The 25,536-nt window shown below is 35.6% G+C and overlaps 1 protein-coding gene across 4 annotated transcripts in view; it reads right to left on the bottom strand.

Annotated features, from left to right (window-relative positions):
* Nucleotides 1–25,536, bottom strand: part of krz (beta-arrestin protein kurtz) — a 375,435-nt gene that overhangs the window by 272,418 nt on the left and 77,481 nt on the right. For all 4 annotated transcript variants that reach the window (XM_069833898.1, XM_069833928.1, XM_069833917.1 and 1 more), the window contains exon 2: nt 14,222–14,286. The gene's annotated coding sequence lies outside the window, so the exon portion shown is untranslated. The remainder of the gene's footprint in view (nt 1–14,221; nt 14,287–25,536) is intronic.

The following is a 25,536-nucleotide window of genomic DNA, read 5'->3' as shown; positions in this document are numbered from 1 at the left end:
TTGCGCATATAAAACGCTTCAATATTAAACGCCACTTTGATCGGAAGCATAAAACGAACTTCGGTGATCTTACAGGTATTTATTTACAATTTTAAAAGCTATTTTCGTAATATTTGTGAAAAGATACAAATCAAGATATGTTTATGGTATTTTCGGAGTTTAGCTACTTATTATTTTATTGAGTATCTGAAACTGAACTTACTTATTTAAAACTTTGTGTGCATATTAAGCCTGCTTGATGCGTTCTCTTTCCAAGAAAGATTTTCAGAAGTAACTGCAATGGACATGGAGATGTGCCTGTTCAATAATCCATTTGTATTTGATGTTACCCAAGCAGCAGAGCCACTATAGAGATACAAACGAGCATACCAGTAAAGTGTTTAAGAAAACATGGATCTACTGTTGTGAGCAGTTACTTTTTTTTTTCCAAAATGAATATGACCAAAAGTATCTTCAGGTCTAATATCACATACATGCATTTAGTTTCAGTATTACGGTTGAGTTGTTCTACTTTAGACCGAAATAATCCTTTTTAGTTAATAACAAGAAACTCTGAGGGCCAACAACAACAACAAAAAAATGAAAACTATCAGCATAGGCCTAGAGTAGTATTTCGTTTCATTCGTATCTCATATATTTTGTTTAATATGTTTTACACTTAAATGATAATGGGGCTTAGTTACTTTCTTTATTGGTTAAAAAAAATATTATGTTGATCACTATAATTTTTAATATACTGTACAGTTAAATGACAATGGAGCTTTTTTTTTTCCTTTCTTGATTAAAAAAAAAACAATTTATTATGTCGATCACAAGGCAGTTCAAGAATTTTTCGTGCATATGGTAAAGGAATGGTTATACAATTGAGTATATAATTTGTCTAATCACAGTAAAGGTGGCTGTAATAATTATTGTATGACACATGTACTTCATATAAACAAGAGACTAAAGATTATGAAAAAATAAATTACTGATGCGCGAGGTGTGTCGAATCCACCACTGCACTTGACTTAGCAAAACAACTGCATTACCCCTCGCCTGCCTATGAAATGAATGTGGGTGAAGTAGGAAACGTTCCCTCCCTAGTTCGCTGATAGTCCCCATAGCTAAGCTACAGAATAAGATGATTATATGATAAATATAAGAGACAGTGACTCAGACACCGACACGTGAAGAAGAAGAAGAAGAAGAAGATGATGAGCAGGAGGATGACGAAGAAGATGGGGAGGAAGACGATGAGGTGCTGGCAGTTCTGTACCTTAAAACTGTATGTTGGTTCGAATAATTCCTGTTTTAATTCAATTCCTGTAAAACACCAGCGCTGCTGTTATTTGCACGACATTCCTTTGCTCTGTCACTCGCCTGTGTGATGTCAATGTGACTCATTTCCCGTCCCTCTTCAAACTTGTTGCCGCGCGTTCCGGCAACGCTGGACTGTGAATAAATGTGTCCTGGCTGAATCCATATTATGTATGTCTTCTCATTGTTATCATGGCATAGACTGTGTTTCTGAGTAATTAGTGATAAATTTGTATTTGAAATTATATCCAGGGAGAAGAAAAAACTAGAAATGCTGAATTTAAAACACGATTACAGCGCAGTAATAATATTCCTGTACTAGCCGTACCCGTGCGCTCCGCTGCACCCGTTAGAAATAAATATAAAGTAATTACATAATTAAAATAGGGCATTTGATCCAGGAAACATTCGTGTTTGATAGAAGGATAAATCGTTTATTATGTTACTTAATTTAAATTGTATTTAAAAAATTAAAATGCGATCATTTTGATCCAGAGACCACTCATTTGGTCATAAAAATTATTTTAGGAAATACAGGAAACGAATGTACAGAATAGACTATCAAGTTTTCTGTGCATAAGAAGATATTTTAATCTTACCTGTCCTCGATTCACTCAGAAGTTACTGCACTAACATTATCGCATTATGTCCATCTAGAGAAACTACACTTTCCAATGGTGAATTAATAATACAAATCGGTTAATTTAGCTTCCGATATTACTTCATACAAACACAGAAACATTTTCTGTAGGCTATGTTTCATTGCTTTCGATTGTTGTTGTCCAAGGCCCCTTATAGACGAAGTCATTTGTTTTTTATTTCATTACACCGCCTTAGATGGTGTTGTTATTGTGATTTTGAAACTCATTTATCTCATTAAATATCAGTCCTATCAAAATTTTGCACAGAATCTTATCGGAAATCATTTTTAAAGAAACTTTTGTTATGTAACATATTTCACAAAAATCAATAATAAGCGAGATATTTCGATTTATTTAATTCAGGCCCCCTTATAACCTCCCTTTTAAATAAAGTATTTTGAATGTCATATAGCCTATAATCTAAGTTACAACGAACTTAATTTATATTCCAATTTTCATCGAAATCCGTTCAGCCATTATTGCGTGAAAAGGTAACAAACACCCAGACAGACAGACAGACAGACAGACATACAAACAAAAATTTCAAAAAAGCGAATTTCGGTTTCAGGGTGGTTAATTATACATGTTAACACCAATTATTTTTGGAAAATCGAAAATTACCAGAAAAATTTTGGCTACAGATTTATTATTAGTAGAAATGAAAGTAACACACGACGCGGATGTAAAATACATCCTGTTATGAATATGAAACAGCATGAAGAAATTCCAAGTTCAGGTAAATTAATAATATGAAACAATATGTTATTTTGTATAGGACAGTTTGATATGTTTTTTAGATAATATTGTTCTAAATTAAAGCATTAGGTAAAATTGTTAAGTAGGATAAAAACCACTCTGTGAATTAGTCTATTATTGTTCCAATATTTATTGTTTGTATACATCTACTTATTAATGTACTGTATATTTCAATACATAACGTTTCAAGCTTTATTTAATTTACATTGGAAAATTAGGAAAAAAAATTAAAATATTTTCAATTATATGAAGCTAAAAACAAAAACTGCTATACCTTTTATACGAGTACTCCATGTTATAACAATTTCCCTCCCCACAATTACAGCATAGCTTTCGAAGAACATAACTTCATTTAGGTCAAAATTACATAAATTCTTACTTAACAGATTAATTCCGGATTAATATTTGTTACTTATACTGAAACTAACATCTGTCCATTCTTATTCCCCCATGAATGGAATTCTCTACCTCAGAAGATTCGGGGCTGCCAGACAATAACCACTTTCAAGAAAAGGCTAAACGATTTCTTACGGGCGCAGTCAAATTGAAGTTATAATTGTGATCGAGTTTAATAATTAAATTTAATTTAGGCATGACTATCATTACTATTATTATTATTATTATTATTATTATTATTATTATTATTATTATTATTATTATTATTATTATTATTATCATCATCATTATTATTGGTAGCTCAGTTGGTAGAGTAGCTGGCTATGGACTGAAAGGTCCGGGGTTCGATCCCAGGTGGTGACAGGATTTTTTCTCGTTGCCAAACTTTCAGAACGGCCCCGAGGTTCACTCAGCCTCCTATAAAATTGAGTACCGGGTCTTTCCCGGGGGTAAAAGACGGTCAGAGCGTGGTGTCGACCACACCACCTCATTCTAGTGCCGAGGTCATGGAAAGCATGGGGCTCTTCCTCCATGCCCCCCAAGTGCCTTCATGGCATGTTACGGGGATACCTTTTACCTTTTTTATCATTATTATTATTATTACATAATTATTTTATTGGTGTTGTGAAGATGAAAAGAATTGTCATTGTATTATATTGTCTTGTATTGTAGTATTGTATTGCTTTGAATGGTATTGTATTGTATTAATTATGTTATATTCATAGCATTGTAGTAATTTTCTATAATACTGGTTGAGTGGAAGAGAAGGCCGAATGGCCTTAACTCTGCCAGTTAAAATAAACCATTATTATTATTATTATTATTATTATTATTATTATTATTATTAACTTCTCTAAATAGAACACATCACCTATAATGGCAAAATTTCATTACATTAATATCCTCATTATATAGGCCTAAATATATTTTAGATTTATATTTTTTCTCCCTACAACATAGTTATAGTAAACTTATATTAAATTAATTCCCATCATTTTACTAGCTATCTCAACTTAATTATAACTGATTGAATTAAATTAGCACATAAATTATTACTTTATTTTATAGATTTATCTAAATTTAAATAAACATGTACTAGTCGTTAAATTTAACTGAAGAATATTGCTGGAGAATCTTTTATGTGTAGTTAAAAAATATTCGTAATTTAAATATGTATTGTATTGATTAAGACTGGTTGAGTGGAAGAGAAGACCTTATGGCCTTAACTCTGCCAGCAAAAATAAAACATTCTATTCTATTCATTCCGGTATTGTAAAAATGATACTGAGAGCCATAGGAACATATAACATTTCTAAAAATAAATAATTCATTGTAATGATTATGACATAGTTTTATTTAAAACGCGATTTTTTTTTCTTTACTTGCTGTACAGTAGAACCCCGTTAATCTCAAATTTCGTGTAATCCGACAGTCCCGAAATTGAAAAGTCCTCACATTTCTAAATTTAAGACACATACAGAATTAAAAATAAAATATTAGACAACGAAAAATGGTTTTGCTATGGTTTTTTAAGAGATCTCAATATAATGCTATCTTTAAGATACTACGGTACAGTAATCATAAAGAAAATGGTTTAGCATTGAAGCTAACAACGTTCATTGTTCTTTGGTTACCCACAGATCTATTCACTATCGATGCGTATCAACTCATCACAGGTCACACACAAGCGCGCACGCAAAATAATCCGATTTCCCAGTTATGGTTATAGGCTACCTGCCGTTAACTTTTGTGATTGCACGTTGTGTTGCTATGTTCCAGCAGACATTAATGATTTCGGATAATCGAAAATTTTTCTAAACTGAACATGCCACGGTCCCAATTCTTCCGATTATTCTAGTTATACTGTATTTATCTTACAAGTTCATAGAAAAATAAATGTTCACTTTTTGGAATATCTGTATTAGTAAATTGGATACTGCATTAATATTTACTTACTGGCTTTTAAGGAACCCGGAGGTTCATTGCCGCCCTCACATAAGCCCATCATCGGTCCCTATCCTGAGAAAGATTAATCCATTCTCTATCATCATATCCCACCTCCCTCAAATCCATTTTAATATTATCTTCCCATCTACGTCTCGGCTACCCTAAAGGTCTTTTTCCCTCCAGCCTCCCAATTAACACTCTATATGCATTTCTGGATTCGCTCATACGTGCTACATGCCCTGCCCATCTCAAACGTCTGGATTTAATGTTTCTAATTATGTCAGGTGAAGAATACAATGCGTGCAGTTCTGTGTTGTGTAACTTTCTCCATTCTCCTGTAACTTCATCCCTCTTAGCCCCAAATATTTTCCTAAGTACCTTATTCTCAAACACCCTTAACCTATGTTCCTCTCTCAAAGTGAGAGTACAAGTTTCACAACCATAAAGAACAACCGGTAATATAACTGTTTTATAAATTCTAACTTTCAGATTTTTTGACAGCAGACTGGATGATAAAAGCTTCTCTACCGAATAATAACAGGCATTTCCCATATTTATTCTGTGTTTAATTTCCTCCCGAGTATCATTTATATTTGTTAGTGTTGCTCCAAGATATTTGAACTTCTCCACCTCTTCAAAAGATAAATGTCCAATTTTTATATTTCCATTTCGTACAATATTCCCGTCACGAGTCATAATCATATACTTTGTCTTTTCGGGATTTACTTCCAAACCTATCTCTTTACCTGCTTCCAGTAAAATTCCCGTGTTTTCCCTAATCGTTTGTGGATTTTCTCCTAACATATTCACGTCATCCGCATAGACAAGTAGCTGATGTAAGCCGTTCACTGCATTAATACATGCAGAAAGTCAGTTTAACTATAAAATGATCCAATATTCTCATCATAATTGAAGTGTTCAGAACCATAGTGGGCCAAGCGCCATTTATTAAAAACGGAGAAGGTAAGGATTAAAGGTAAGTGAATACCATAGTTTAATGAAGATTGACTTATCATTTAGTTTTAATGTGCATACTTTATATTACTTGCTATATGTTTCCATTGAATTATGGTAATAACTTAATTTTAACCCTTGTTTCCTACGCCTTTAATATATCGATTGCCCAGAACCAGACTGTTCCAAGTCCATTTTACTATTTTTTTTTTCAGGGGAGCTATTTTAAGCCCGTGACATTCAATGCTTCATGAAACAATTTGGAATAGCTTCATAGCAACCTTATGGAGAGGAATATTTACAATTTTGTTCGATTCATATATGCAGATAAGAACTGGAACACAATGAAACACAGATTTCTTTCCTATAAAAAGTTGGACTTAGAACAGTCTGGTTCTCAGCCATCGATATGGCGCTTGGCCCACTATGGTTCTGAACCCTTCAATTTTAGTGCGCTCTTATTTCTGCAGCAATTTCATTCTTGGCAATGCTCAACTCTTCGACTGGAGCGCTGTGTACAAATTGCATTCGTCATGTAATACCTTAGCGGCAACATTACATCTAACGTGCATTTAACTGATTATGTAACACCAACGGGTGTCCTCCGGATTTCCCGTTCTTAAATACATCGCTGCAGGGGTCAAGCACACACACAGAGAATAGCACAACTCGAGATCCATTTTTATTCCACTTGAGTTTGTTGTTGTTTAGTCAACTTCACGAAGACAGAGAATGGAAATACATTTCCATTTATAAAATACGTTCATGTGTACTGCAAAGCAATAGTATTAGGCCTACTCGTTCACTTCCTAAGTCTCAGTGACAATCTATACACAAACTACGATATAATTTCCTACTGTGAGGTTGCTGTGTACTGTATGTCAAACTCGTCTCTTAAGGCCCATTCACAATGAAAATTAAACATAACAGTAACATAAAGAAGTTTGAGCCCAGGCCACCAAATGGGATCATTCACAATGATTCACATAAGCATTGGCATAAACATTACAAACTTTCATGCTTATGTTTACGTGATTTGCAAACAGAACACAATCGCGGAGCGCTGAAGTATACGACAGAATATGAGGAAATGGCGTCGTTGTTATGTTTCCATGGTTACCAAGTATGTTTGCTGTTATGTTTATGTTCCCATCGTGAATGATGGTATGACTTCTTGATTTTATTGTAACGTTAAGTTAACGCTTACGTTATGTTTAATTTTCATTGTGAATGAGCCTTTACTCCTCAGTCATACATCACAAGCCGTAACAGCAGCCCAACAAATTCAAAACGGCACTAGTGTAATCCTCATTCCATATAAGAATACCCCGAATGTAAACAAATGCACGTGTCCGAAGCTGCAGGACAGCGAACCTCTTTATCACGTCTAGAAGTGACGTTAATTAGGTCCTCATCTGCAAACACAACTTGTATATTCGTATCTTCAAAGAATTAATAGGAAACGAGCTCTTTTTTAATCACGGAAAGAAAGTATGACAGATGAAGCGGTTGGAAAACTATAGTCGCGTCGCTGTTATTTCCGGCGTGACAACTTAAAAAGCGAAGGCTCTATAAAGTCTAGGTAGATATTATCGTTCGCCATTTTTGCTCTTTCGTTGCCGAGCTACCAGACGAGGAATCTATTTGCCGCAGCGTTAAACATTACCATGTCGTAGCTCCTATGATAATAAATCGACTCTCATAGGAGCTAGGACATGATAATATTTAACGGCGCAGCAAATAGCGTCCTCGTGTGCTTTCTTTTAACGCCAACGAAAGAACCAAAATGGCAGGCGATTATATTTATTATTTATCGAGCCTTAGGTAGTGTACAACGTCATCAGCAGCGAATGACAAGACTCACACGTTTAAATGTAGCCGACCTGCAACGTTATTTTAGTAGGCTATTTTACGACGCTTTATCAACATCTAAGGTTATTTAGCGTCTGAATAAGATGAAGGTGATAATGCCGGTGAAATGAGTCCGGGGTCCAACACCGAAAGTTATCCAGCATTTGCTCTTATTGGGTTGAGGGAAAAACCCCGGAAAAAACCTCAACCAGGTAACTTGTCCCGACCGGGAATCGAACCCGGGCCACCTGGTTTCGCGGCTAGACGCGCTAACCATTACTCCACAGGTGTGGACACCTGCAACGTGATTGGCTGCCGGAAAGAGCGACGCGACTATAATAAAGACTGTCAAGAAGGAATATGATTTGTAGGCGCGAACGAACACCGACAGTTGACAATGACGCGTGATAAGATAAGCAGGTTGTGTAATTTATATATGGCTGCACCACAACTCACGAAATAGGCCTAACATGAAGATGGAAGCGGTGGTCGAGCAGTCAGTTTCTGTATGCTCCTTGTACTGTGCAGAATACGGTATCTGTGTTGTGCTGTTTTAAAATTACTTATTGTTAACGTCCTGCGACGTACGTGATCATGCAGGCTATAAAGGTTGAGTCAGTTTCTGATAATTCAGGGCTCAAACATTAGGAGAAACCCTATAAATTAGAAGACTATAATGATTGAGCCAGTTGCTGATAATTCAGTACATTCTCGTCAAAAATCCCTCATGCATTCGATGCTTTGTATTAGATAGTTTAAAATAATTATCTGTTTTGTCACATCGTCTGTCGCTACACGCCTGTCGATGCATGCCCCATTTTCGGGCGTGAATATAGCACCAATCAGGGGTAGGGACGCGGAAGAATTCTGCATTATGTATGTTGATATGCGGAGTTTTCTTGTATAGAATGAAGATTAGTTAACATAATGCTTGAATTAAACACAACGTAACAGATTTGCCAAAGCAAACTTGTCAATTTATTTTTCTTCTTTTTCTTTTTCACGTGACTACAAGCCTTGAGGAGACATGGTCAAAGTTATAATCGTACTTCTACTTCAAGCTGACTTTGATGAACACACAGCAGAACTGTCCTGACATGAGGTCAGCACAATACCGAGCAACGAAGTATTTCACACTGATAAACGTTGATACCTTAGCCGAGATTCTAACTCACGAATTAGGTCTAGACCCTATACTATTTAAGTATGTTTTTCGTTTGTACAGTAGTGGCAAAAAAAAACCGGACCGACTCTTGTAGCTGATTTCAGAGTTACAGATTCAAATTTTGCTTGTCACAAAGCACATCCATCTTGTAACAATGAAATTTATTGCATTTGTTCGATTTTTACCGTCTTTTGTTTCCTTCAGTGCCTCAAACTTACAAACGAAAAAACTTTGAGAGTTTTATTTTCATCTGGCATCAATATTAAATTTCTACTATTCTACGCAAAGATAACTGCGTATTTTACATTAAATAGCAGTAAATATCTCTGGCTTCACTATCTATATTGAAATTACCACAGTTTGACACAATACACAACACAGGATTCTTTTGTATCAGTCGGTCCGGTTTTTTTTTTTTTTTTGCCACTACTGTACATAAAACGGAAAAGAAAAGTGACATTTCGAGAGTAACAATCGGGGTTTGCGACATTACCAATAATTGTGTATTCTACTTTGCTACAGAGAGAAAAAGCATGAACCTTTATTGCGAAACGAGAGAAATGACGCAATTCTGTGGAACAGTGTAATAAATTATTACTTCTTATTGCGTAGCAGGCAGCTATGAATACATTAGGGATAGAATTACATGTCTCATTCCTATGTACTGTAACTCTTCCTTCCTCTTGGTGCCAATAATTATTTTCATCGGCAAAACGTGACAGCTCCAGGTCTAGCGCGATAAGCCTTGCATTGTATACAAAACAATATCAATATCAAAGCCATGCCGGGCGGGTACGATGAAATCGTGGCTACAATACTGTATTCCAAAGCAAACAACTTCCCTGAGAGGAATGTGACGTTACAATTTTTAGTCCGAACCGTTGCAAAATACACAACGCAACCAGTTCCTATCATCTAACCAGAGTTGCCAGATACGGGAGTCGAAACCGTCGTACTAACTTATAAAAATTGTTGTACTTCAGCATAAAATTGTCCTACATTTCTCAACTTCCTAATATACTTCTAGTTCACCGCTGTGTAGTAATGGTTAGCACGTCTGACTGTGAAACGAGCGGGCCAGAGTTTAAATCCCGGATGAGACGAGTTATCTGGTTGACGTTGTTTTCGGGTTTTCCATCAACCCATTAAAAGCAAATGCTGGTTAACTTTCGGCGCTGGAGTCATTTAGTTGGCATTATCACCTTCATGTCATTACGCAGTTGATAAATAATCGCAAAATAAATATATCTACCACTAAATTTTAGTTCCAATTAAAAATACTACTAATTATAGTTCTCATCTACAATGACATTCAGCAGTGAAACAAATCGCCACCCATTTCTTCATCATCAACACTGTCATCGCACGATGACGCTTGGTTAGAATCAACTTTCTTATAGCCTATTTAAAGTCAGCAGAATTTGATCTTCAATGTACAAAGATATGTCAATCAAGTTAATTTTGACAAAGATTTAAGTTCAGATAAATAATGGTGCAAATTCTTCAATTCCAATAGTTCCGCGAGCACTGAAACTTTCTCAGAACTCTTAAAAATATGTCAATTCTATTTATTTATCCCAAGTGATAATGGAAGGGCTGAGAGAGTATTTTCCCTAATATCTGCTCAATGGACAAAAGAACGAAATCGCATGCTAACGGAGACAGTCAGAGGTATCATATAATTTCAAGGACATGTCCTGTGAACAATTCCATAGTTATTTGTTACAAGATATAAGTTGGTCCCTTCAGGCACTTGTGCACAAAGTAGGCTCTACCGATAAGTAGGGTACAGATGTAATACTGATCCAGCAACTAGTGAGAAAACTGACTACGGTGAGCCATTGTTTTTATCTTTAATTTTGTTCATACCAAGTTTTTAAAAAGTCCTCCTTTTTTCAGCAATGTCCTCTTATTTTATGTTCCATGTCCTCCTATAGAATTTATTCTCATGGTAACCCTATTTACAAGCGACTTCTCCTTGGATATCACTGAAATTCTGAGTTAAAATTCAGGTCCAAGGAAATCACAACTCTTTTGAGTGTTTTAAAATGTATTCATTCATTTTACTTGTATTTATGTACTCATATAGGCCTATTAAAACTATTCGATTTCGTGGTGCTCGCTCACTTATACGAATAGTATAAAGCCTACATATGGGCGGTGCTCACAATCTTCAAAAAGTTGAGAACACCTGATCTAACCGACAATATTCTCCTTCTAGGACCAGAAAATTATTAATGGACCTAACATGATATAAAAAAAACACTTGATTCAAATAAACAGCATGCAATAACACATATACTTGACTTTAGTGAAGAGTCACAAAATTATGCTTAACAAAATGATCTTAAATTTGAAGTAACCGAAAAACTGGATGTTTGTTACTTTGACATTAGACGATTTGGATCGTTATCGGCAGCCAAACTAACATCAGCCTAGCCAACTGAGCCGACAGCTTCCACCTCTCGCAACTCCTAAACAATATTGCACCTCCAGGAAAATTCTCTGCTTTGAAAGACAGTACCGGTAACTGTGGAATTTCTTTTGCTAGCATAAGTTGAAAATCGTCAGAAAATTTGCAGCACAATTAAGATACCATGGAACTATAAGAAAGCTAGAAAAAATGAAGTTTTATAAACGCGTGGTAATCCCACTTTCAATTTACGTCTCTAAAATTACTGTTGAAAATATATCTACTAGAACGGAACAGAGATCTTTAAGGCCATTGACAGTGCCACTATGGTATATTGCGAAACAAGCGTGGTAAGTGCATTATAACAGAATCGAGGAAAAATTAGAGAAGTCGAGACGATCTTAATAAAAAAATTAATTATTAATCATTTTTAATTTAAATAAATAGTTTGTTTTTGGACGCTAACATTTTCATGTGCGATCGCCGTTTGTTATTTGTCGATAAGTGTCATTCATTTGTTATTATTCGTATTTGTCGATTAGGTGCTATTCATTTTTCGATAGCGATTATGAAAATGTTGTAATAAAATAAATTATAGAAAGTTTAGTTTTGTCTTCAAAGAAGTAGGTAGATGACACATTAATTATACATAAATATAATAAATAACATATAGAAAATGTTTGTAGGCGACATATGAGTTTTGGAATAATATTCTGGGGAAATTCCACAGATAGTAACAGTATATTTCTATTACAAAAAAGAGTAATTAGAATAATAGTAGGTGCCAAATCTAGGGAATCGTGTAGGACTATTTTCAAAAAACTACAAATAATGCCCATGGCTTGTCAGTATATTTTTTCATTAATAATCTTCCTCGTATGTAATCGTGAAAACTTTGTAACTAATTCAACAGTTCATAGCATAAATACACGTCAAAAATGACTTTCATACTCCATCGGCAAGTTACTGTGCTATCAAAAAGGAGTGCGTTAAATGACAGTAAAAATTTTAATAGCCTCCCTATCGATATAAAAAATGAAACTCAAAACACAAAATTATTTAGGGCCAAATTAAAGAAGTGCCTAATTTCTCACGCCTTCTTTTCTATAGGTGAATTCATGACATTCAATACGACTTCATGAAATTGATACTAAAACTTTGTGTTGTACTAGTAGACTATATTGTAAATCTCGTCTGTATATATTTCATGTAGACTGTGACTATAAATTAAGATTTTATAACAGTATTAAGTTTTTTGACTTGTTCCATATTCTAGCTGTAAGCAATGCATGAATACCATGGAATGTTAATACATACAATACAATACAATTAATTTTACATCAGTGAATATAAATTACATACCGGTATAGGTTAATGTTTGAATACATATTTTACTCCATGAATGTTTTCGCTTTCAGTCACGACCCCACGAGTGGCGCTCAGAGCAACAACCGGAAGTCATCAGAAATGATTCTCACGCTTACGTCTTATCTACATTAATTCCTGTTTTCTTACAATTAGAAAGAGTACAGCTATAATAAAACAGTTATTTCCTCATAGCACATCGTGGTGCGCGACACTGATAGTTCGTTGCTTTAAGTAAATAAATAAAAGTTGATTTGATTTATTTACTTACGGCACGTGTGTTGTAAGTTTAACTTAAAAGGCCTACCAACAATATCGGTAAGGTTGTTAAAAAACACAATCGGCTAAAAACGTAATGGAGACACTTGCAAACAAACTTCAAGTACAGATACAAAAAAAAGTACAGTCAACTTCGGATACAGTGAACCTCTGCGGACCAGCATATTTCGTTCACTATATCTAAGGTTCGCTAAAACCGAAGTGTGTGTTTTTATACTACTGACGTTGCTATACATACAGTATTAATGTCCACTTGGGACAGACCACGTTCAATATCAGTAGGCCTACTAATGTTCGCTTTATCTTCCAACTTAAATACTTTATGCTTCGACATCCTGATGTTCACAGTTCGAAACTTGAATCTAATCTGGTCATGTAGGTAGTAGGCACTGACCGATTTCGCACCTCTTCCCACTAGAGGTATGCTACTATGTAGTCGGCCTTGGAATTTCCACGGGTTCACTTTTACAAAGATGCGGGAGGAAGGGTTGAGGACCATTATACTGTAATCCTTCTTGTATTTACCCCTTGGTCATCACTCTACTCTCTTTTACAAAAGAAAACACTTTTTCTTCCTATTCTTCTAGTAACCTCTTTTAAAGGAGTCAGAACTAATCCTTCCTTTATCCCTCACTGCATAGGCCTACACTATTTTCTTTAACATGTTTCAAATTGTCCATGGAAGCTGAACGAATCCTTTGTCTTTTAATGCACTTAAGGAGTAGAAGGTTTGAGATTTTGTTCTGAACATATTCTTGGAAGTTTATAGGAGAAAGGGTTTCCTAAATTACCATTTTGGCCATTTAAAATTAAATTTTCTTGGGAAAGTTATAGTTCTAGATTCACTATAACCGAAGCGAGGGTTCACTATAAACGGAAATATTAATGCATTTTTTTTTATGTATGCGGGTCGGGACCAACGATTTAGGTTCACTATAGCCGAATGTTCACTATAACTGAGTTCACTACATCCAGAGTTAACTGTACTTATAAAAATAAACTGCTATATCATTACAATATGATGAGAATGGAAAAAAGCAGACTTCCCGGCGCTTCGTCGTGAAATATCTACTGATTGCAGCTGGAATACTATCAAAATAACCTTCCCAATGCAGTTAGAGAACAGTCACAGCTTGAAATTATAATTTTACTTACCGGATCTGTTGCGCAACGAGTGACGAGAAACTTGTAATGCCTTCAGTCGGGTCAAAAAGGCAAACCTGCAAACAAGACGTGACTCGATCAACAAAATATAATGTTCATTACCTTCCACTGAAAAAAATCCCAAGGCTGCAGAAAATGCATAGCGTTAGATGTATTCTAGCAAGACCCACCCTAACCCAGTGCATATACAATTGGATCTATAATAACTACATACATACATACATACATACATACATACATACATACATACATACATACATACATGCATACATGCAATTCCATTTGCGTTTGTGATATAGGTGAACATATAGGTTGAACATTTATTATTCGAGTGTCCTATCCTAGAGAACAAAAGACAAAATTTAAAAACAAGAATTTCGTATTCAAAACAATGGCCAGTGAACAATAGTGTATCAGTACAAAATTATTTGAAACCTTTTATCCACTTTATCAATTCAATAGATTTTGAAAAACTCTAAAAACAGATACTTCAAATCTAACACAGTGAACTAAACACTTAAGTCATCAGAACAATATCTGTCAGAAACCCATGTTTATATTACTAGTGTGTAAATGCGTAGATATGTATATGTATATGCATGTAGTATTATTAAAATTATGTAATGGGGCATGCTGTAAATAATTATTATATAAAAAACACATACATACATATGCAAATCTGGCTTTCAGGTAGTAGCTCCCTGTAAAGCAGGTTTGAATAATTTCAAGGAAAAATTGTTCCGGGGCCAGGTAACGATCCCGGAACCCTTCGAAAGCCACAATTTAAGTCACACAGTATTTGTGTACACTCATAGTTGAGTTCTGGCGTCTTGTCAGCTCATTTGATTTGTGTGGATACAAAGGAAAAATTGTGACGGTTTCGTGTATAGTTCCTGGGGGTAGCTTAGTCGGTAGAAGGGTCCCGGGATCGATACCCGGCCCCGGAACAATTTTTCCTTGAAATTATTCAAACCTGCTTTACAGGGAGCTACTACCTGAAAGCCAGATTTGCATAATACATTCGTTACTGGAGGTACGTTAACAGAAAGCCACAATTTAAGTCACACAGTAATTGTGTGCACTCATAGTTGAGTTCTGGCGTCTTGTCAGCTCATTTGAGTCGTGTGGATATAAAAGGAAAAATTGTGACGGTTTCGTGTATAGTTCCTGGGGTAGGTCAGTCGTTAGAGCGTTCGCGCGCTAAGCGAAGGGTCCCGGGATCGATACCCGGCCCCGGAACAATTTTTCCTTGAAATTACACACATACATACATATATACATGCATACATACATAATGGGAAATACACACACAAAACAGGAAAGTATAGTATCTCTAGGAAAAAAAAATTCAAATCTCAACATACAACACGTTTACAGATTTGGACACAAAGGTGTATATTTAATAACCAATTTTGTGGTCACGATAACTGAAATAGCAGAAAGTGTTACATTGAAGAACTTAGTTTTCTTGGTGAATAAAACTATTCAGGGGCTATTTACAAGGCAGGGACAATGTAATGCACGCAGTATTCCTGAAATTCCATTTTAAAGATAGCATAAAGGCTGGTTCACAATAAACCGGGAACGGAAACGACAACGAAAATGAGAACGGAAATATTGTTAAAATAAATGTATTTAAATGTAAGCATTCACAATAGTTAGTTTAAATACATTCATTTCAACATTATTTCCGTTCCTGTTCTCGTTATCGTGAACCAGCTTTAATACTATCTAAACATATCATACAAATGTATGAGTATGGTATAGTACTGTAGACCCTATACCATACTCTCAGAACTCAGGGGATTCAGACCATATGCCCTACGACATACCAGGTCGACGACAACCCGCATGGAATTGGACCATAGTGACGTATTCTGCTTGATGAAATATGTTATATTCAATATAATGAGAAAATAATTCTTCTCTCGCTATCTTTCACGTTTGCTGTCACGAGCTTCAGAGATGCGAAACGTGAATGCTTACCGAAGGCAAATTCGAGCTTTCATAGGTACCTACTTCTGTGGAACATTCTGATTCGTGTGATGTTTCATTCGATTACATATTTTCGTTTTAAAGTAGTTTTAACTAGAACATTCTAGAATCACCTGAAATCGGAGTTCGACATTAAAGAGTACAAAAAGAAGAACCAGGGATCGAACCCTCACAGGCAGTCGAAATATTCATAGACCTCATTACTCTGGTTGAGAGCCATTAACTATCTTGAGAGATCAGTATATTAGAAAATAACGTTTCTTTCCTCAAACGCATCGTATGAATCAATATATTAATCAGTCCACCCGTCTATGTTTATTAATTATTTTAACTGTTTTCAAACTTTATTAAAACTAAAATATAACCGTTGCTAATTAGAGAATTTAAACGACGAAAAGCGTCCACCCCTAGTCATGTTGTGCGCGATGCCTAAAACAATTTATGAACGGTCTGAGTCACACATCCTGTATTATCTCAAAAACAAGATAGATGAAAAAAGAGAAGAATTGAAAAAAAAAACATTTACAAAGAATGAATAGCAATGATAACCAACTACAGACCAAGCTGTATAATCTCAAAAACAAGACAGATGAACAAAGAGAAGAATTTATTTACAAAGAATGAATAGCGAAAAAAATATCTGAAATGATAACAAATAAAATTACAGACAAAGAAGAAGTGATGCGAAGTTCTGGCTAATACGTACAGTAATAATAATAATAATAATAATAATAATAATAATAATAATAATAATAATAATAATAGTCCCGCGCCGTGGCGTCGTGGTCTAAGGCATCCTGCCTAGGACTCGCGTTACGGAATGCGCGCTGGTTCGAGTCCTAATGGGGGAAGAAATTTTCTCATGAAATTTCGGCCAGTGTATGGGACCGGTGCCCACCCAGCATCGTGATGCACTTGGGGAGCTACGATAGGTATTATAGCGAAATCCGGTTGCGAATGCCAGCTACAACGGCTGGGGGGATCATCGTGCTAACCAGATGATACCTCCATTCTGGTTGCATGATCGTCCACCTTTGCTTCGGCATGGGGGCGTGAGGCCAGCAGCCGGCTGGTCGGTGTAGACCCTTCACGGGCTGTAGCGCCACGGATTAATAATAATAATAATAATAATAGTAATAATAAATTTGATTACATTACGTAATTATATAAAGTGTCACATATATTTTTGAGGGGATTAACATTTTGGTGTGCCATGTTGAGTCTAGGCCTGTCTAGGAGTGCCGTGAGTAAAAAATGGTTGCGGAACACTGGACAAACTAAAAACTACAAGAATAGATGTACATCGACCAAGAAAACGGTGGCGGTGGCAATAACATTGTGAAGAGGGAACAGGCATTGATGCGTAAATCATGAAGTGAAAAAGACTATTTCCCTACTTCATTTCATCAAATACTCTCTCTCCATCTCACTCTATCATATTATGTAATAGCACAGTCTAGTATATACAGTCACGAAGCTCAATACGTAGTAAATATGCATACATAGAAAGTTGCTAACCACTAGGATCGCTAATATCGCCTCATTACAGACAATGTGAAATAGTACTGGCACAGTCAATATTGTTCCTAGCACCCTCACAACTCAAGCTTCGTGACTGTATATACTAGCCAGGCCTGCACAAGGTTTGCGCTCTCCGAGCCGGCTCACAGCTCATGAGCGGAATGCAGATATTAGCTGCGCTCTGTATAAGGGTGGACTGGAAGAAGGGGTGATCTCGTACAAAAAATACACAAAAGGGAAGTACTAGTACGACTGTTTATGAAATGAATTCCCGTTCAGTGTTTGCAAAACTATCTTGGACTATTATTAATTAATAAAGAAATATTTATTTTACAGAAATAAGACACATTCTATAGCTACTTAAAATGTGCAATATCATTTTGTTATATTTTTATTTATCAGTACATCAAAACGAGGTTTTATGCTGTTGGCAGCTGAAAGGAACAGTAGCCTACTGATCATAATGAAACATCAGTTACAGACGTTCGTGCCTGCCTTTATTAAAGTTGATTATAGAAAACAGTTGCTCACAAATATAAATCTTGAGCCAAACATAGCAATCATTTTCACAGCCAGCCTGTGTAGTCTGGATATTATTGCTAATGTTTAGCCTTGTAAAACTCAACCAGGCTAGTAAGTTAGTATTATTCAAACGATCTTTAGCCTTTAGGTCACATTGAAGATCGAGCTGTAATTCGTTAAATGTTAAATGTTATATTACGTCTTTTAGATTCCTCCATACTGTACCGCAGCAGTAGGCAAGCAACATGAAACAGTTACTGAGAATAGGCCTACACACTGCACTCCACTAGATAACTGAGTGGTCGTTTCCGTCTCCTCTACCTACAGCAAGTCTATGTCATTCTGACGTATCTTCCTCTCCGTTTCGGCGAGCGGTAAACACAGCTCTCCCGCTGCGCGCTCGATGAGCGCTGTTTGTGCAGGTATGTACTAGATAGGTTGAGGATGAAATCTTGGGGACGGGGTAGTATTGGCTATCGGGCCCTGCGGCTTATCAGATACTCGTCTGGGGATGGGATTAGGGCTAAGACAGGATACCTCAACAGACAGCATCGGATTCACAAATAGGCCTACCATCCGAGACACCTGCCGGACTTGGAAAATCATCGCATACACGAAGGACGCAAAATTGCCAATACGAGCTTAAGAGCAAGGCCGCGTTCCGGGTCCGGTCCTCGGAAAGCCAAGCCCAGCCGAAGTTAGAACTATGTTTCATCTCTTGTTACGATTTATTCCACAAGAATTTTCTTTCAGCAGTAGTAATTATGTCTTTGGCGTATTCTATACGGGCACAACGTTGATCCTCTGTTAAGCTGTAAGGAACAAATCTTGCGGAGACGTTCCTAGCTTAATATCGACTCAAATCGTACGGTTTCCATATCCGCACCGCTAGCTTTTATATAACGTTCAATTCACACGCTTTCACTCTACTGTGTAATTAAATCTTCGTTTGGAATTGAAACTGGACGTCCTGGTCTGGAATCATCTCGCAGATCCTTGGTTATTAAAACGAGCAAACCAGCGAAGAATGTTTAGAGGGGGTAAACATTTGTCCGCATGAGCATCAATATTACCATCTAAGTTGCAATTTTACCGATTTTACGCAGAACTTAAAAGTTAGCTTTTTGTTCCGTTTCATTTTTGCTTTGACAGTTAACTGATGTGATATATATTTGATGTCAACATTTACAACCATATAATGTGGACCTCACAATTTGTATCCGGTGCCACAATTACATTCATTACAGTTATACCTTTTGTAGATGATCTTATAATTTAACTTTCGACCCCATTTAGATCATTCAAAATTGACACTTTTACGACTCTGTTCCTGATTTTCAGTACACTTATAACGAACACACACTGTTTCTAATAATACTTGTTACTAAAACATACTACACCATTGTCCAATATGTTCGTTACTATGTCTGTTTCTTGTGTACCTACATTTCATTTTCAGATCTCACTAATTTTCTACATATTATACTTCACTATCCTAGCTAGCCTCCCCCGCCATACTCCTCACCTATTTTCATTATCTCTATCGTTTTACTTAACTTCCTATTACACTCCTCTAATTCATTCAAAATTGACACTTTTATCACTCCGTTCTAGATTTTCAGTTCACTTAGACTATATCGAACACACACTGTTTCTACTAATACTTGTTACTAAAACATATTACACCATTGTCCAATATGTCCGTTATTATGAATTAATTGATATTGGTTGACATAAACGCGACGAACATTAATGATACTATTGTATTTAAGAGGGTATAATTATGTATTATCATGATAATTTCAATAGCAAAAGCTAAGACCATACTCCGAGGGGAAAAAGTCATGTCTCTTTACATCCAACTGTGTAAAACTGAATTTATCTGTGGAACAGATGTCTTAAAAGATATAGTAAATAATATTCGAACAGAAAAATAACTACATATTATTTGAAATTTTAATACATAACATAAAAGGACTTTGACGACTTTCGCATAGGAAACGGTACCAGTATGGCTATATCGACCCGAGCCCCTTAATAATCACTACGTTGATGTACTGCAGTCAAATTATCTGTACGATTGCCAATTCTCACGCTAGTCGCTGACCGCAACTACTGCCGTTTGCCACCAAACTGTGTTGAAGTTTAAGAGAGGTCGGTTATAACAGAGACATATCCATGCATATCAAAGGTTTCTATTTAAGATATCTTATTTACAGCAGATGATCTCCTTCGGCAAGCACACACATACTCTTTGTCTTCAACTGATCGCAAAATCCAGCGACAAAAATTTAATCTACTGCCTTTATCCCTAGGAATAAGTTGGTGTACGGAAGTTGTTTTATATGACTAATTTAAACAGTCCTCCGCTGTGGAGTAACGGTTAGCTTGCCTGACCGTGAAACTAGCGGACTCGGATTCGAATCCTGGTTGGGATAAATTACATTGTTGAGGTTTATTCCGGGGTTTTCCCTCAACCCATTAAGAGTAAATGCTAAGGTTACTTTCGGCGCTGGACTCTGGACTCATCTCGCTAGCATCATCACCTTCATCTCACTCAGACACTAGATAATCAGAGCAGTTGATAAAGCGTCGTAAAAGAACCAACTAAAACAATTAAGCAATTCTGTGGCATTTTGTGCTGACGATTTGGACACTCCAGTTTCCTTATTTCTGCACAAAATTCGCATAAAATCCGTATACTGTAATCAGATAAGTATTTAAAATTAATATAAATATTTGAATTCAGCAGAGCACCAAAGAAAATTCTGAAAGCTATATGGTACAAGAATAGTAGGAAGACTTAAGCATAGACGCGGTGGGTGACAGATGATTCAAGAAACTTGCTTGAAACTGCAGCATGGAAGAGAATGGCACTTGACAGGAGAACATTGAGAAGAAGATAGATGAGGCTAGAGCCCGACATTGGGCTGTAATGTTACTTTAGTAACAGTATTTAAATGTACCTCCATAATTATATTCTAAGTATATTACTTCTTGTCAAATAACTGTCAGTACTGTGAAATCACACTTTCGGACAAGTTCTGAAACTATATTACGAAGTGAGTTCGAAAAGTTCACGGCCTGACACATAGATGGTACTGAAAACGTGTCAACAATGCCGCTATAGTTAGCTATAATTTTCTGTTGACTGAATTTTGTGTAGTTTAATTTTAAAGTAAGTACGCCTAACATTTTGGCAAAAATGAAAAATATCGAGATTCGTGCTATAATTACATATAGATATGGATGCTACACTGCAGGAATCCGCTCCAGAGTTTTCGACTGTGAAAAAATGGGCTGCACTATTTAAACATGGTCGAGAGTGTGTGGAAGGCATCCCCTGCAGTGGACGTCTAGTAACAGCAACAAGAGAAGAAATCGTAGAAAAAAAGTCCACGCTATGGTGTAGAATGACCGTCGACTGAAAGTGCGGAAAATTAGAGAGGTTGTGCGTATCTCAACTGAACGGGTGTGCCACATCTTTCTTTAGTCAATGTCTTGGGCATATGCAAGGTCTCCGCTCGGTGGGTTCCACATTTGTTAACAACGGAACAAAAGAGCGTCCGATATCAAATTTCGAGGGATTGTCTGGCTCGATTTGAAAAAAAAAAAAAATACGCCCAATTTTTTTTAGACTGCTTGTGACCACTTATGAAACCTGGCTCCACTATTACATACTCGTACCAGAGACAAAATAGCAGTCGAAACAATGAAAGCACAAAGATTCTCCGTCTCCAAGAAAGCAAAAGCTGCTCAATCGGCTGGGAAAGTAATGACGTCCGTATTCTGGGATTCTACGGGGATAATCATGATTGACTACCTTGCAAAGGGGAGAACAATAACGGGAGAATATTACTCAAATATCCTGCATCAACTGAAAGGAAAGATGGGACCGAGTATGGCCAAGAAAAAAGTGTTGTTTCATCATGACAATGCATCTGCTCACACGTCTGGAGTCCCGGTTGCTAAACTACACGAATCACAGTTCGAATTGTTGCCTCACCCTTTCTACTCATCAGATCTTGCACTCTGACTTCTTTCTTTTTCCAAAGCTCAAAACTCACTTGACTGGGAAGAAATTTTCGTCAAATTAAAAGGTTATCGCAGCAGAAGGTTTTTTTTTTTTTTTTTTTTTTTTGCAGACCTCGAAAAATCTGCGTACAAGTAGAGTAAATTTATAACAGCATTGCAGCATCGATGGACCAAATGCGAATTATGTTGAGAAATAAAGATTGTTTCAGAATAATCCTAGTTTAATTCCTATGTCAGGCTATGAGCTTTTCAAACACTCGTATCTGGCGGATATTTTCAGAAAAAGCGACAGGATATGTAATCTTGACCTGAATAAACGGGAGGGAGGAGAGCAACGGTGAATTGTTCAATGGTTGAGCTGTTTGGACTTTTTCCATTGCTAATATACAAAATTGTAGCACAACGTTTCAAAGAGTGGATCTCTCTTCGTCGTGAGGTGAAAACCTTCTGTGAAGATCGTTACAAACAGCTAGCCTGTCTGACTGCTACAATTTTGAAAATTAGCAATAAAAAAAGTCCAAACAGCTCAACCATTGAATAGTAATCTTACTTTTCAGATTATTTTTGGAAAGAATGATTTCCTAAGAATAATTTTTCTGACTTTTTAAAACGAAAGTAACATTTTCACTTAAAACAAGAGTCTCTTTACTCTGTTTTTTTTTTCTCTAACGGGTAGGGTTGCGCTAATTAAAAAAAAAAATGTAATTCGTTTAGGTCTCTCTCAGCCTTAAAATTGTCATCTAAAGAAGATTTAAATCTAGGTATGGCTTTTAATTAACAATAAGAATTAACGCTTATTTTGAAAAGTATTCGAGAAGATATCCGTAAGTCCTAAACTATTTTTCTAAAACGATCGAGCGACTAATTGACTGTTAAGTAAATGTAAATTATTGTTATGATTAAAATGATTTGGACAGACTAAAATATAAATGTGTAATTTTACTTCTGTTTATACGTTTATGCAAGCAGGAATCACGATCTCTCTATACAAAGTACACAATTAAGCAGAACATTGTGATTGAGCATGATACTATACGTAGCAATGGAAGTCGTTATGTGTATTAATGGATTTTTTGGTTCATGTGGTGCATAACTTTCATTCGCTATACACTGCTGCTCCGTCACACCCCATTATACTACATCACTACTCTCAACACAGTGAAGGCAATGATGATTAATTGCATTTTCTACCAGTGAGCAGCAAGAAAACGTTGGGTGGAAGTGTTTTCAATATGTAGATTTCTCGTATGTCAATACGCAGTTACATATTCCATTCGTGAGTCTGTTTTATATTTCGACAGGTGGACAAAAATAGACTTCTAACCGAAAAAGTGTAATGTAGATGTCAATACTTTAATAATATATAGTAGTCTACAGGTAATTTGGATCACACGTCGTATCTTTCACAATGTAGGAATCGACACATAATAAAACATCTACGTGAAGTCTCGCAACAGTGCTATAGTTGGGACTGGACGCAGTTCCCGTAAAAATAATATTAGGGTTCCACGTTCCAGTATAAATAATCCAGGAAACGACTGACGAAGCACAATTTAGGGGCTTCTGAAATAGCAGAGTTCCAGTAAAAATTATTTTTTTTTCAACTATAGCACTGCTCGTAACCAAGTGTCAGACACATTCGTTTATTAAAGCAGAACTACATCAAATTACATAGCATTTCCTAGCAAGATTTAGAATCATCCAATCCCATCTGTACACAACTATAAATTTAAAGTTCAATTTAATATGTCTCACATCTGCTGGTCTAAAGCATAGCATTAATTTTGGCCCTCGGTTGTACAATGCTTTAACTAAATTACACCCAGAACTTCTAACATGTAACCCACTAACATATAACAAGAAAATTAGAAACATGTTAATATCTTCAATTTGATTAAATAAATTTATAGCCTATGTGTATGAATTAATCAACTTATATTATATTTGTATTCTATAATTTTGAAATATATATAGAAAAAAAATATATATAGTCCTACTTTTCACGTGCGATATTATTCATCTCTAATGTTAATATTATATTATATAATTCCATTGCCGCTGTAATTTAAATTTTAGTTCCTATTTTATTTTACCTATTTATTATTATTATTATTATTATTATTATTATTATTTTCTATATTTCTTTTATATTAATATTGTATTATACAATTTCTGTAACTGTAATTTTAATTCTATTTCCTATTTTATTCTATTTTATATTCTCTTATAGGCCTATTAATATTATATCAGAACTGCGACCGAACACGAGAGCTGCTCATTCGGTCTCAAATTTTGTTAATACTACTGTATCTCCTGTTTTATACTGTTTGTATTATTTTATTTCTATTTCTCTTGTTTCTCTGTAATTCTATTTTTTATTCTGTATATTTAAATTTAAATAAATAAATAAATAAAATAAATTTCTATTGAGCGAAGTGTTGGCAGTTTCGATTTACCAATACGAGCGCTGATGATTTCTACACAAGATAAAAGCAGCCAAGATCATTTCAGCCGTTCAGAGCAAAAGTGGTGTATGTCAAAATTGGGTAATGAGGTTTAAAGTAAAAATTCTGCAAAATACAGCGCAAAAGTAGCAATTAATATGTCCTTCTTGCTATCCACTGACGACTAATAGTTTAAATAAATTGAATATTAATTGCTAGTTTGCGCTGTATTTTACAGAATATTTACTTTAACCCTCATTACCAATTCTTGACTTACACCACTTTTGCTCTGAACGGCTCATTTGTGACTTCATATCGTTGATTTTATGAAACCTCGTATGTGACAGTACACAATATAATTTTTCAGGAGGAACAAAAAATTAATTAAAAATCACGGGGCCTACATAAGAATATGAAGTAATTCGGTAGAAAACGTTGGTGAATATGATGAACATACATGACATCATCGAGGTTCAGTGTAGACCTATTGATATTTAATTAAATTTTTCTTCCTCCTGTAAAACTATTTTGTGCGAGATCGTGCGTATTTGCTTGTTTTCCGCACAGAACCAATACGCGGTAAGTGTGAAATATCACATTCAGTATTCCCAACGTAACACACATAACAATTTCCCTCTTCTTACCGCTTAAGCACGACATTCATTTTACTGCTTTAGGCTCTTAACATATTATTTTTAGAGACGTTTAACATAGTAATAATTATAAATTGGAAACTTACCACTGCAATTTCACCTAAATTGCAATGTTAATTATTGTTTTTAAATATTT

Source organism: Periplaneta americana, chromosome 1 (genome assembly GCF_040183065.1).
Source record: "Periplaneta americana isolate PAMFEO1 chromosome 1, P.americana_PAMFEO1_priV1, whole genome shotgun sequence".
Lineage (NCBI taxonomy): Eukaryota > Metazoa > Arthropoda > Insecta > Blattodea > Blattidae > Periplaneta > Periplaneta americana.
Note: the sequence above shows the minus strand (reverse complement) of the source record. Positions and strands in the feature narration are given on the sequence as shown.